Genomic DNA, 13,112 nt, shown 5'->3' with positions numbered 1-13,112 from the left:
GTTACATTTATAGGTAAAGGTAAGGTAAAGTGTTTCTGTGTGCTGCTCTGGTTCGCCAGAAGCAGCTTAGTTATGCTGGCCACATGACCGGAAGTTCTACGCTGGCTCCCTTGGCCAATAAAGCGAGATGAGCGCCGCAACTGGACCTAATGGTCAGGGGTCCCTTTACCTTTAAGGTAAAGGTAAGTTTACATTTAGGAACCCAGGTGGTGCTGTGGGTTAAACCACAGAGTCTAGGGCTTGCTGATCAGAAGGTCAGCGGTTCGAATCCCTGCAATGGGGTGAGCTCCCGTTGCTCGGTCCCAGCTCCTACCCACCTAGTAGTTCGAAAGCACATCAAAGTGCAAGTAGATTAATAGGGACCGCTCCAGCGGGAAGGTAAATGGCGTTTCTGTGCGCTGCTCTGGTTCGCCAGAAGCAGCTTTGTCATGCTGGCCACATGACCCTGAAAGCTGTCTGCGGACAAACGCTGGCTCCCTCGGCCTAGAGTGCCACACCCCCGGAGTCGGACACGACTGGACCTGATGGTCAGGGGCCCCTTTACCTAAGTTTACATTTAGAGAGCACCTTTATCTTCCAAGGATCTCAAGGTGATGCACATGGTTCTCCTCCTCTCCACTTCATCCTTGCAACAACCTTGTGGGGTAGGTAAAGGTAAAGGTAAAGGATCCCTGGATGGTTAAGTCCAATCAAAGGTGACTATGGGGTTGTGGTGCTCATCTCGCTTTTCAGCCGGTGTTTGTCCACAGACAGCTTTCAGGGTCATGTGGCCAGCATGACTAAACCACTTCTGGTGCAACAGAACACCGTGATGGAAACCAGAGCGTACGGAAATGCCGTTTACCTTCCCGCTGCAGCAGTACCTATTTATTTTATTGCACTGGTGTACTTTCGAACTGCTAGGTTGGCAGGAGCTGGGTCAGAGCAACGGGAGCTCACCCCATTGCAGGGATTCGAACTGCCGGCCTTCTGATCAGCAAGCCCAAGAGGCTCAGTGGTTTAGACCACAGCGCCACCCGCATCCCCTCCTGTGAGGTAGGTTAGGCTAAGAGATGGTAAGTGGATCAGGGTCACCCAGTGAGCTTCATGGCTGGGTGGGAATTCGATCCCTGCTCTCCCTGGTCCTATCCCAACACTCTGTCCAACTGTTACATATTGGAAACTGTTTTGCAGGATATCGTATCCTCTGTAAGATTACTTGCTAATACTGTATATAATTTATTGTGTTTGATTAAATAAGAAGTGTAATGATATCTGAGCTCAAAACATGAAGGCTATTAAACAAATTCTTCTTTATTTGACTACTGTGCAACAAGTGGCAATATCTGTTTGATGATGTCAGCTGCATTGAGGGACAACTTTCTGCTCCCACGTAGGTTCCATCGCAATGAATGAGGACCATGCAGGAAACTCCAACGCTGTGATGAACTCTTGGCTTGGAGGAATGCATGCTTTCATATTAAATGGCATGAAAATCTGATCAGTAGTAATGAAAAGAGCAACTTTGTCTTCTAAGCGAATCCGTCAGTGTGCCGTAAATCACTTGATTCCAGCGGAAGAGCAGGTTTTAATATTGTTCGTTGCATTTCATATAATAATATAATGATAAATCCTTATTCATTATTAACAGCGCATTGTGCAAAAAGGATATGCATTACATGACTCATGTCACCAATAAGTATCGAAGGATTTCCATAAAGATGAATAATTCATTGCATATTCATTTTGCCCCAGTATGTAATGACCTATTTTATGGCTCATTTTGAAATAGCGTGATTTAAAAATGCATACATTTTTCCATTGAAGAATTGGCCCAGTCATTTTTCATACATTCTATGTATGCAGCCTTCTTACTGAACTGTGTTCGATATTTATTTGGTCTCAAAAATGCAGCTCTATGTAAAAGTTCAAGCAGATGTTAACAGTTATGCTAGTATCCTGATATGGTTAGGGATGGAGGAATCATTTGCGCGGACAGGCAGAGACACCCCCCCCCCCAACCCCAGGCATCTCAGAGGAATCATTTCTGTTCTGCATCACTTTCACACCTGCATATGTCATCCTATTTCTGCATCAATCTGTGGTTTTTGTTTGTTTAAGATGCATGAAAATTCATATTTAAATATGTACTTAAATCTCATGTTTGACTGTATCTTCTCTCAAAAGGCATCTTTCTAAACATATTTTATCCTAAAATACACAGTTTTATACACACTGTGGTATGTGGTTCGAGTCAAGAACCGTATCTTAAAGTTTGGAGAAATACAATGGAAACCTGTGATCTGATTTGCATGTATGTGAAAATTCAGAATTTGCAAACAATATAGCAGGGGGCAGGGAATCTGATGATTACAAAGCCTAGGGTCCAGTTGAAGAGCAGGAAGCAGCAAGGTAGGGCCAGGAACCACAGACATTGTTTCCAGCATCTGACTGCTGCTGAGAGCTCTTTTTAAGAAGGCTGAAGCCAGCTGGTTTTCCTCTTCGGCCTTGAAGGCTGATCAGCTGCAGGTGGAGTCACCCCCCCTTCTCCCCCTTCAGGCTGCTGTTCAGCTAAAACGAAGCTGACTCCTGGGCCCATGGCATGAATCTGGGCTGTGTAGATCAGGGTGGGGATCGTCTGCTCATGTCTTCTCGGGGCCACATGCTGGTGGGTGGGTGGGGAAAGTGTCAAAAGTGGGCAAAGCAACAAATGCCCAACAAAAACAGGGTACACTCACACAGCAGGCAAGCAAGAGTCATGGTCACAGGACACATTTCATCCAGCCAAAAACTCTCAAGGAGGATAGGAAGCAGGGGCAGTGAGGGGTGTGGCCTTGGGGGGTGGGTGTGGCATGGGGGTAAATCCTGAGGACCATATAGAGAGGTTTAGAAGGCAGCCTTTGGTGCTCGGCTGTAGACTAGCCCTGGTCAGAGGCACAAAGCAGCTTTGTCTCTTGGAGACCAAGATATGGGGTACTGTCAGGGACTGGGCAGAGGAGGAATGGTGGAGACCGCCTCCCCATCCTGACCCTTGCAGGGGTTTGATGGAGGTCGCAGCTCAGAGGCAGATGAGGGGGGAAGTTGGGAAAGCCAGAAAGAAAGCATTCCAGAACCTGGCGAGCCTTAAAAGTAGGAGAGCAAAGAGCTCAAAGACAGAGGGCTTGTAGTAGCACCCATAGAAGTGACAAATGAAGAAGTGGGAGAGACGGGGTGGAGATTCAGTCGAGACAACACCATTATCCAAGAGGCTGGATTCTATAGCCTCTCCCTGTAAAGTTTGAAATAAAAAAGGACTGTAAGAAACTTTCCCTTGTCTTTATACTTTCCTGGGCAGAGGTTTGCTGATCTTCCGGATAAGTCTAAACTCAATTTTCTCCTCTTAGGCAAAGACCATAAGACGACCTGGATGGTCGCCAGATTCTGTGTGCAGATTTGCAGGTGCAGACCACCCCCTGAAACAAATTAGTTCGCTAGGAAAACAGTCGAAGTCGGCCTTTCTTGTAGTTTGAATCCATTGCTCCGTGTCCGCTTCTCTGGAGCAGCAGAAAACAACCTTTCTCCCTCCTCTATATGGCATCCTTTAACATATTTGAACATCGCTATCATATCACCCCTTAACCTTATTGTGGATGTGCTTTCCACCCTGGGAGCAGGGGCCGGAGAGAAACCGAATAAATTAAATAATAAATGCAATAAAAGTGAGGTCAGTCCTAGAATGCAAAAGTTGCTATTTTCTGCCCAACCTCTGTTTGTTTTTATTTGCTAACATCAACTAAAGTTTGGGGAATGTGATTCATACAAGGAAAAAGTGATTCGGGAAACGTTGCTGTTTATAAGAAACTATGAATCAATCTTTTTTCCTTTTTCCTTGACAAAACAAATCTCACAAATCGATAGAGACCTGTAATGTTCATGCTGCTTTTTTCTGATGGTGGAATAAGGAGAAGCATTGCAGAAGTGGGGCTTGGTGAAATGAGAGCGAGAGACCAAAGACAATTATATTTTCTTAGTAATAAAAAAAGAAGGGAAAAAAGAAGGGGAAGACGTGAGAACAATAATTCCAGGCTGGACAGGTTCTTCAGTTATGCATCTGATTCTAGTAATAAAACAAACATGTCTTCAATAACAGCTTGAGCTATAAATATACTCGTACTTTTTACTAACTCTTTTGAAAAGAATGGTACTGTACTTACAAATGTACTGCAGCATGCACTATCCCTAACTCTCTCTCTCCTATTAAAAATTAAACTAAGTTAACATACATTATTAAGGGGAATTGGATTGGTTACAAATCAACAGCCTTCATAAAGGCTTAGGGGAGGGAGAGAGAAGCTGATTAAATCTGGATTCAGGGGTAATAACAAAGAACACAGGAAGAAGAAGAAAAAACACTTCCATAAATTTAAGTTTAAGAAGTCTTTCTGGAATTTTAAAGAGGCATTAGTGTTTTAACTAAATTAGCTATTAACCGAGGGCCTTTCAGTATAGATACTCATTACTCCGCAATTTATTAGAATGCGATTTTCTATAGTAACTGATCAATTTGATTAGTAGAGCTTTTAATTTCCCTGTTCCCTCTGAATATTTGTGTCTTTTGTATTACTGTATATAGTCCAGGAATGGAGAGAGCCTGTGGCACCTACAGTGTTGCTGGATTCCAATGCCCGTCAATCCCAGATCCCATGACCAATGGCCAGGGATGATGGGAGTTGTAGTCCAGCAATATCTGGAGGGTCACGGACTCCCCAGCCCTGATAATGCCCATGAAGCAAATACTTTCTCATGCCTTCAAACACTAAAGGTAAAGGGACCCCTGACCATTAGGTCCAGTCGCGGACGACTCTGGGGTTGCGGCACTCATCTTGCTTTATTGGCTGAGGGAGCCGGCGTACAGCTTCCGGGTCATGTGGCCAGCATGAATAAGCCACTTCTGCAGCGCACGGAAACGCCGTTTACCTTCCCACCGGAGCGGTACCTATTTATCTACTTGCACTTTGAGGTGCTTTCGAACTGCTAGGTTGGCAGGAGCAGGGACTGAGCAACGGGAGCTCACCCCGTCACGGGGATTTGAACCACCGACCTTCTGATCAGCAAGCCCTAGGCTCAGTGGTTTAACCCACAGCGCCACCCGTGTCCCTCTTCAAACACTAGAGAGAGGCAAATTGGATCATGACCTCGATGGAAGCTGCTCCCTTTGCACCCTGGCCCAGCCCCCCGTCTATTGGTGCCTCTTCCTCCTCAGTGTCTGCTTCCACTACAGCTATCAAAGTGCTTCCTGAAGGTGGTACCACTTCCGGAAATGTGGCTCCAGCTTCTGGAAGTACGTGTCAGGCTTCAGGGAATCGGCTTCCTCCCCCTGTTGCAGTAGATAAGAAGATCAAAGAAAGGGGCGTCTTACCAGTTAGAAACTTTAATAATCACAGTGAGAGAACAAAGAACACATCTCCTAGAAATGGCGGTGCTCCCAATTAAGGAGCACACACACCTCCGCCCCTATTTATTTACATCACTCCTACTTCTTGTAAAGTGAGCTTGTACCCTCTGTGCTTTCTGTTCCGAGACTTTCTGAGCTCTTCATGACTTTGGGGAGATCAGAGGAATGCTGTCCAACAACTGTGAATCTGTTAACCCGCTCTCTTCCAGTTTTTCTTCTCCTAGCTGTTCCCCATCCAGTATTTCCCAGCTTCTGTCTTCTGAACGATGCCTCTCTGCAAACCACTGTTCCAAATCTATACTGTCTTCCTGCTCCTGGGAATATTCAGGAGCAGGAGCAGGGGGAGGGGTGGCTCCCACTATTATTCCTCAGCACGGCTCCCTCAGCATGGCCCCTGACAGTATGTCAGCTAAAAAGCCACAGTGGACAGAGGAATAAGAGTAGGTGATGCACGAGGACAAGGTAAGCTGGTGCGCCTTTTGGTTCCATGTCCTGGTGTGGCCAGAACACAGGAGCCAAAATGGGACATCCATGATTGGGATCAGAAGCCAGGGCGGCTTCCTTACATATGAGATATCTTGCTTAAAATTGGACACTTGTGCAGCATGCTTTCTACACATCCCCCATTTTTCCGTTACTTGGGCCACATACAGTATAAATATCATGCGCATTACAAGTTGCCTCATAGTCATATGTTTTGAGCCTCATGCAGTCCATTGCAAGTGGGAAGAATGCCCTGAAGTGCAAGGCAAAGGCTCTTTCCTGGCTCCATTAGCTGTCAGGGAATGGTCTGGATCAGAGGATTGGGGAATGCATTATCAGGCAGATCAGCTCCTCTTTGAAGAGGAGGAGGGGGGAAAGATTCACCCGCCTTATCTCCAGAGGTTTCAGGAGCAGAGAGAGACACAGACACTGAGCCGTTTCCACAGGATTTGCCTAGTTAGGAGATAGTGGAAGGAGAGAGAGAAGGGAGGAAGCAGCTAGCAGAGACGTCATTGGAGAACGTGGGGGACCCTCCCTCCCCAAGAACTAGGAGGTCCGTCTGTATTAGAGAACAGAGAATGCAGGGAGGAGGGGCTTCCCATTGGCACCCAGGATGTTGCTGGGAATGTAAAGGGGAGGGCTGATAGTAGCCAACTGCTCGCCTTGTGGAGACATGTGGATTTTTGCTTGCATTTGGATTTGGACATGTGGATTTGCATCTGAATTTTTATTCAGATGACTGAATAAAAATGACTATAAAATATTAACTGCTCATTATTCTCTTCTATAGAGTAACTGAGGGGGAGGAGAGGACTCTCCACACTTGACATTACCTGAGATTAACTGGAGTTGTCAGAGATTTTAGCTGGGACCTCTTGGATGTGATGCTGAGCTCAGGCCCCTCAGTGAAGGCTACGTGAACATGCTCAGGTTGCCGGCAATGGGAAAAAAAACCACTGACTCAGATCTTGAAGAGACACTCCCAGTCCAATACTGGACAAAATGGACAAAGAGTCTCCACATAGCCGGGACAGGCCATAGATCAGATACCCACACCTTATACTTTATAACCACTAGTACCATAAAATTGTTGGGGCATCTATAAACCCATCTATCTGTCCCTCTATGTGTTTCCATCGGCTGTTTCCATTAATGCTCCTTCCCCGAAGGTAGCCTCATGTGCAGAGGGATATGAGTGCACATAGCAACTTTCTCGCTGCTGAGTACAGTTCCCTATCCTTCACCTCTGTCCTGGGGATGGAAAGGGACGCAGGTGGCACTGTGGTCCCGTTGCTCTGTCCCAGCTCCTGCCAACCTAGCAGTTCAAAAGCACACCAGAGCAAGTAGATAAATAGGTACCACTGTGGAGGAAAGGTAAACAGCATTTCCGTGCACTCTGACTTCCATCACGGTGTTCGGTTGTGCCAGAAGCGGTTTAGTCATGCTGGCCACATGACCCAGAAAGCTGTCTGTGGACAAACGCCAGCTCCCTCGGCCTGAAACGAGATGAGCGCCACAACCCCATACAGTAGTTGACTTTGACTGGACTTAGCTGTCCAGGGGTCCTTTACCTTTACCTGGGGGTGGATAGTCCGATTGCCTCCTACATCCATGTAAATCATGTGGGATTGTGTGGTTGATTTCCTAAACGAATCAGGACATCGGCCACAATGGCCCTGCAGAATTTGTATGCACCTGGATGGCAATTGGATGAACTGCCCACAGGGATGGCAGAGAAGCCACATGCATTTGCTCTTCTCTGGCAGAGATGATTGAAACATGAGAAAGGCCAACTTACTTACAACACACATACATCAGCAAATGCTACACGATGTGCCCATTGCTATCCCAGGTGACTCTTCGGTTTTTAAAAATCCATGACATTAGGAAAGTGCTCATGACCATTGCTGTCATTGGATTTTTGCGGGGAGAGGATATATATGTGACATTTTACTTTACATGTGCACATACACTCTGTCACATAAACAGCTGCTTTGTTAGGGCAAAGGGACCATCAATTCCAGTGGGACTGTCGACGACCATCTGCCACTTAACTGTTTATTTTGCTGGCAGGGAACTCTGTCTATAGTGTCTAATCACTTTCATTGAATTTAGTGGTTCACAGCTTGCTGGCTTCATGTTGAAACATTAGTCACAAATCTCACACTATTTTTGCATTTATTACTCATAATGCCGGGGAACTCAGGAAAAAAAGGCTCCACCGTTCCCTTTTCCTATCAGGTTTTCCAACTTATATTCTTTATACTGGTGAGATTTAGGTTCAGGGACTTTGAACTATGCAGTGAGAGTAAGGGCTACAGAGAGTTTCAGCTGTGTGTGCAAACACCTCCAACCGATTGCAGGGAAGCCACTGATATGGACTCCAGCTCCCATCATTCCTGGCCATTTGGTGTGCTGGCTGTGAATGATGGGAGTTGTAGTTCGAAACATCTGGCGGGCACCCAATTGGCCACCTCTGGACTAAATAGTAGCAAAACAACTATTGCAAATATTTTAGATCATATGCTTTAAGAAGATACTCTGAAAATAGGATCAGCCGCCCACACGGCCCTAAATCCAGTGCTGCCCATCTTGTACCTAGTCTGCTCCCCAAAGGCTCATGGTGGGCAGAGAGAAACCTACCACTGAAGATCCTTTTCCTCTAACGATCTTCAGCAGTGGGCTACTGTTTGTTCCTCCTCCCTCGCACTGACCAGCCATTTTTAGACTGTGGCTTCTTTACATATCCATTTTGGAATCAACCCAGACATCAACACCTCTTCTGATTTCAGCAAGCGACTGAGATTAGTTCTTAAGAACATATGAATCAGACCAAAAGTTCATCCACCTCAGCATCCTATTCTCACAGTGTCCTTTTATGTGTTGCTGTCCAGCCGGTCATAGCTGTGAACCAATGCCTGGCCGGCCAGCAAGGAACTCCCCCACAACCTGGGCCCTGATTGGCCCGTTTGAACCTGGCACACCGGCCAGGAAGTCACGCCTCCCCATGGCTGCAGCACCTGAGGGGAATTCCCCATTGGCCAGCGGCCATGAGAGTCCAGCTGTCAGGAAGGAGGTGGAGAGCAAGGGTCCACAACTGAGGGTCCACCACCAGTAAAGCGGTGAGCATCCGTTCTCACAGGGTCCCCCAACCTCATAAATATGGGAAACCATGTTTTTAGAAATATGTTAAGACACTTCCCAGTTTTGTGGGGGGCAGAGTTGCTTATTTTTGTGCCGGTCTGATACAAGCCTGCGTTTGTGGCTGGAGTGTGTAATGTGCTCATGCTAATATCGCAGGCACCTTCTTAGACATTCCTTCAAAACCACTAAGTGGTGAGCTGCACATTGCTGTCTTATGTAAGCACCATTTTGTAAATTTCTAAGTTTTCCGTTTTTTTAACAACATCAGAAACGACAAAATCTTCATTTGTGTGCTTGCTCCTTTGCTGCGCTGTTTTTAGTTTTCAGCAGACTTGCAATTCAACCACATGGGGGCATGAGATGTTTGCTTAAGAATTTTTTTTCAAGCTCTGGAGCATCACACAGAGACTGAGGTTTGTTTTTTTTCTGGGAAATGGAGGTTCGGTTACTACCTAGTGTTTGCTAACTTGCCTACAAATTATGTATGACTGAAAACTATTGCAAAATGGGCCTTGTGTGAAATAAATCTAAGCTCAAATACAAAATATGGCTTTGTTTGGGAGAGGAAATATAGAAAACTCCACTTAATCTATCTGGTTCCTAAATACCAGAGCTGAATTTTTGATCATTCATATACAGATAGTGTTCCAAAAAGATTTTCAACATTAAAAAATACAGACTTGTCTGCATTCAACCTTTGCCATTTTCAGCTTCTGCTTAATTTTATTCTGTGCTTATATCACTACAATTTTAAAGAGCTGGTTTAATTGAGCTGTTATTCTCAACATTTTCCTGATGTGAAAAAGATTACACTTGCTCATGCAATTTCTATTACACTAGCTACAGTTAATTATTAATTTTAATTGACTTGTAAGAATCCTAATGTTATGCTCTTATAACTGAACCCACTTTTCTGGTTGCACTTTGCTCCTCTTTACAATACTGCGTCTTGCATTTTGATAGGGCTATCCTGTAATACCGGAAAGATAGAAAAAATAGCCCTTTAATTAGCTATACTTTTTAATTTGAAATGCAGTATTGCTTTGTACTTTGTTTTTTTGGGGAAAAAATACATGTACATGAATCCCCCTGGGAGAAAGATGGCTGAACCTATTTATCTACTTTGGCAGATGAGAGAATGTGATTAGATTGGTTTGGTTTGCTTCCTACCTAAATTTGTTCATTTATTGTTTTGGCTGACCTTTCTTAATTTGAAAGGCACAAACTGTTTTGACAAACATTTCAATCTCTTTAGAAAAAGACAAAGTTATCCTTTTAAGAATTCCTAATCAAAATGTTCACGTTCAATGCGCTCAGATTTAGGACCAAGCTACACATGACATGTTCTGTTATTGTTTTTTGTTTTGTTTTTACAACTTTTTCCTACAGAAAGCAGCCGTGGGAATCTTCAGGTTTGGGCATGGTACATGGTCACCATATCTCTCCTCCCCAATGGAAAAACAACTGGGGAATGGAAAGAAAAATGTTAAATGACACATCCCCCCCCACTGGATCCTCTACTCAACCTGAATCTACCCAGGGTTGGTTTGCATTAAAAAATAGTTGGGGGGGGGAACTATGGCTGTTTCCAGATGACCTGTTTATTTTGAACATTCATCCTGATTTATTTGCACAAAGATTTTGGATCTCAATTGTGCAAGCTGTTTGTATGTGTATGTGATTGAATTCCACATGAAAATCGTGATGGTCTGGAAGGGCCCTAAATGTCAAGGAACGCTGGCTGATGTGCAATAAATAACAATAACAATAACAATAACAATAACAATAACAATAATAATAATAATAATAATGTAGAGTCTAGCTTATAGTGATGAAAATGAAAGATATCTAAATGTGGATTACCATCTCTCTTGTACAACTCTTGTAAGTGGCAAGTGTGACCTTCCTGTTTCCGTTGAAAGACTCCAAAACTAACCAGCCAATTTGTACAAGCAAGATTCTTTTTTTGAAGCCCATAACATGCAGGCATTAATTTTTATCATTTGGAACGTAAGGTGTGTACCTCCAGCCCATACTGGTGCTCAGAAGTGCAGCCAAAGACTTGAAATTGCCACCCCACTCCCGACTCTAATATAGCCTGGGCAAACTCGCACATCATTTGTGACATCAGAGCAGATCAGGTGCTTTTATGTAGATTAGGATACAGCAATGCTCCTTATCCTCATTGCCATAATTGACATCATTATCAGCAATGCATTCACTAGTATCAGTATACAGTATACAGTATACAGTACACAGTATACAGTCAACAATACAGTGATTGGGGCCCAAGCTGGCCATGTTTGTCCCACGTACTTCTTGGCAATAAGCAATTTGCCTGTAAACTATCATCTCATTTGCAGTGTCTGAAAATTATAGTGCAATGAACACAGTTTTAGAGCTTGTTTGTGCTCCGCTAATGCACTGAATGTACTTGAATTCTAGGATTTATATAACATTTTATGGAATGCTATTAAACCAGCTTGCTGTTGATAACCATTGTAACATTTACAATGTTCTACAGCAATAGCGGAATTATTATTCCTAGTTGTGTTCTTCAGAGATCGTATGCTGTGTATCAGTGATAGCGAAAACAAAATTAAACATTGCTGGCTTTTCCATTGTACAACAGCTTAGCAAGAGTAATTCAACTTTTGTATTAAGAACCAGTGTACATTGCGAAAGGATTCCTCTGAGTTTGTTACTCCCTCCTTCACTTGCAGCTTTATCTTATGGGTTTACCTGCAAGGTACCTTCCATACGTCTGTAAGGGCCCTTCCATACGTCTGTTTTATTGTGCATCCATGACGATTTGTGTTTATGATGGCATTCAGTGCTTTCTTTTTAGGAAAAAAATGAGTCAGTACTCACCATGAAGTTGTTACAGTAAAGTACCACACTTTCAACATTTGAAAAGTTGTGTGGCAATGTCCCTCCTTCCCATGAAATAAAGACACGAGACACAAGAATTAAATTATAATTGGGTGGTTAAGGCCACAACTTTATTGATTACGGATGATGAGTGGTATTGGCTTAGGGGCGTTGGAATCTACCAGACTATATCCGACTCCAACCCGTGTGCTGAAGTCCGTGAGAAGTTAACCACCAGTAAGGAGCCCAGTGATGTACATCTACCGGAACTCTTCCTGTGGCCACCGTAGGGGCGTGCCTTACGGCCCTGGCGTCTCCAGGCTCTGGACCAAGCCCCGCCCCCGGAATCCTTTAACGGATTACCTCTCCAATCTTGGGCAGTTGATGACGTCACCTGCCCCTCCTTCATCCTATTGTTATGCAAATTTCCAACGCCTAACCGCCAAACCAAAGTTGTGACGAATTTCTATGAGGTAGGCGAAAAACCCATCTCGGCTAGCCCAAGTGGGGAAAGTCCTACCCGGCCCCTGACTAACCAGGCAACCAACTGAAGTCCATAGCAGCGTCTGCCTAGCCTAAAGGGTGGGTGGGCAGGAGAATTGTTCGCTCCGGCGAACAGGGAGAGAAAGGGGCCGAGTTCCCGCCTGCAGGGAGCTTTAAACTGCCGAGCCCCGCCCCCGGCCGACCTTATTGGTTGGCCCGGGGATGACGCAGGCGGGAACGTTCCATCGCGCAGGGGCTGAGCTCGCAGCCCCTATGCGATGGTGCAGTCGGGAAGCCCAGAACCCCACCTCCGTTGAATGCGGAAGTGGCTTTGTCGGTACTGCATACCTTTAAAATCCCCCCTGGGGGGGGGGAAAGCACTGATTGAATTGAACAGTTATATGTGATACTTTGGCCACCTCATGAGAAGAGAAGAATCCTTGGAAAAGACCTTGATGCTGGGAAAGATGGAGGGCACAAGGAGAAGGGGACGACAGAGGACAAGATGGTTGGACAGTGTTCTCGAAGCTACGAACATGAGTTTGACCAAACTGCGGGAGGCAGTGCAAGACAGGAGTGCCTGGCGTGCTATGGTCCATGGGGTCACGAAGAGTCGGACACGACTAAACGACTAAACAACAAACAACAACAACATGTGATCTACTTTCAATAAGGTTTGGCTCTGCAAAAATTTCAGGACAGACATACTGCTTCATTT

The 13,112-nt window shown here is 44.9% G+C and overlaps 1 long non-coding RNA gene across 7 annotated transcripts in view; it reads left to right on the top strand.

Moving 5' to 3' along the window:
• LOC118092258 (uncharacterized) overlaps positions 1–13,112 on the top strand; it is a 71,305-nt gene that overhangs the window by 43,241 nt on the left and 14,952 nt on the right. Inside the window, exons 5-7 of one of the 7 annotated variants that reach the window (XR_009558383.2) lie at positions 1,377–1,575; positions 3,363–9,018; positions 10,430–10,581. The exons of 2 other annotated variants lie outside the window; for them this stretch is intronic. This is a non-coding gene — a long non-coding RNA (uncharacterized LOC118092258). The remainder of the gene's footprint in view (positions 1–1,376; positions 1,576–3,362; positions 9,019–10,429; positions 10,582–13,112) is intronic. 4 more of the 7 variants (XR_015946424.1, XR_015946427.1, XR_015946426.1 and 1 more) reach the window with 4 other exon arrangements.

This window comes from Zootoca vivipara, chromosome 11, assembly GCF_965207765.1.
Source record: "Zootoca vivipara chromosome 11, rZooViv2.hap1.1, whole genome shotgun sequence".
Taxonomy (NCBI): Eukaryota; Metazoa; Chordata; class Lepidosauria; order Squamata; family Lacertidae; genus Zootoca; species Zootoca vivipara.
This window is presented reverse-complemented; position numbering and strand designations above follow the sequence as displayed.